The following is a 325-nucleotide window of genomic DNA, read 5'->3' on the forward strand; positions in this document are numbered from 1 at the left end:
GTTCACTAGAAGTCACCACCTGGCATTAGGGATTGTCAAGGTCTGGCTCTGCTTGGAGACAGGGAACCTGTTCAGCATTAACTTGCTTTGTGAGCTACTTGCACTATTGAATTTTGAACTCAATCTCAACCAAGTTATCTAGAGTTACTGAAACTTCCCTGGGCATGAACACACTAGACACATTCAGTTCCCAAACAATGCTGTAGTTAGCATGTGAGCCCCAAAACATAGTAATTTGAGGGTTAAAATTGTTCTGTGTCTCTATACCTCCTTGCTGCACCATTGTCTAGAGAGCAGCCAGGAGCCAACTTAAACAAAACTAGGG

General features: G+C 43.4%; 1 protein-coding gene across 1 annotated transcript in view; it reads right to left on the reverse strand.

The window, feature by feature from the left end:
* LOC104467315 (microtubule-associated serine/threonine-protein kinase 2-like) overlaps positions 1-325 on the reverse strand; it is a 98,274-nt gene that overhangs the window by 7,439 nt on the left and 90,510 nt on the right. The gene's annotated exons all lie outside the window — the stretch shown is intronic.

The sequence above is a fragment of the Pterocles gutturalis genome, unplaced genomic scaffold (genome assembly GCF_000699245.1).
Source record: "Pterocles gutturalis isolate BGI_N339 unplaced genomic scaffold, ASM69924v1 scaffold4089, whole genome shotgun sequence".
In the NCBI taxonomy this organism is placed as follows: domain Eukaryota; kingdom Metazoa; phylum Chordata; class Aves; order Pterocliformes; family Pteroclidae; genus Pterocles; species Pterocles gutturalis.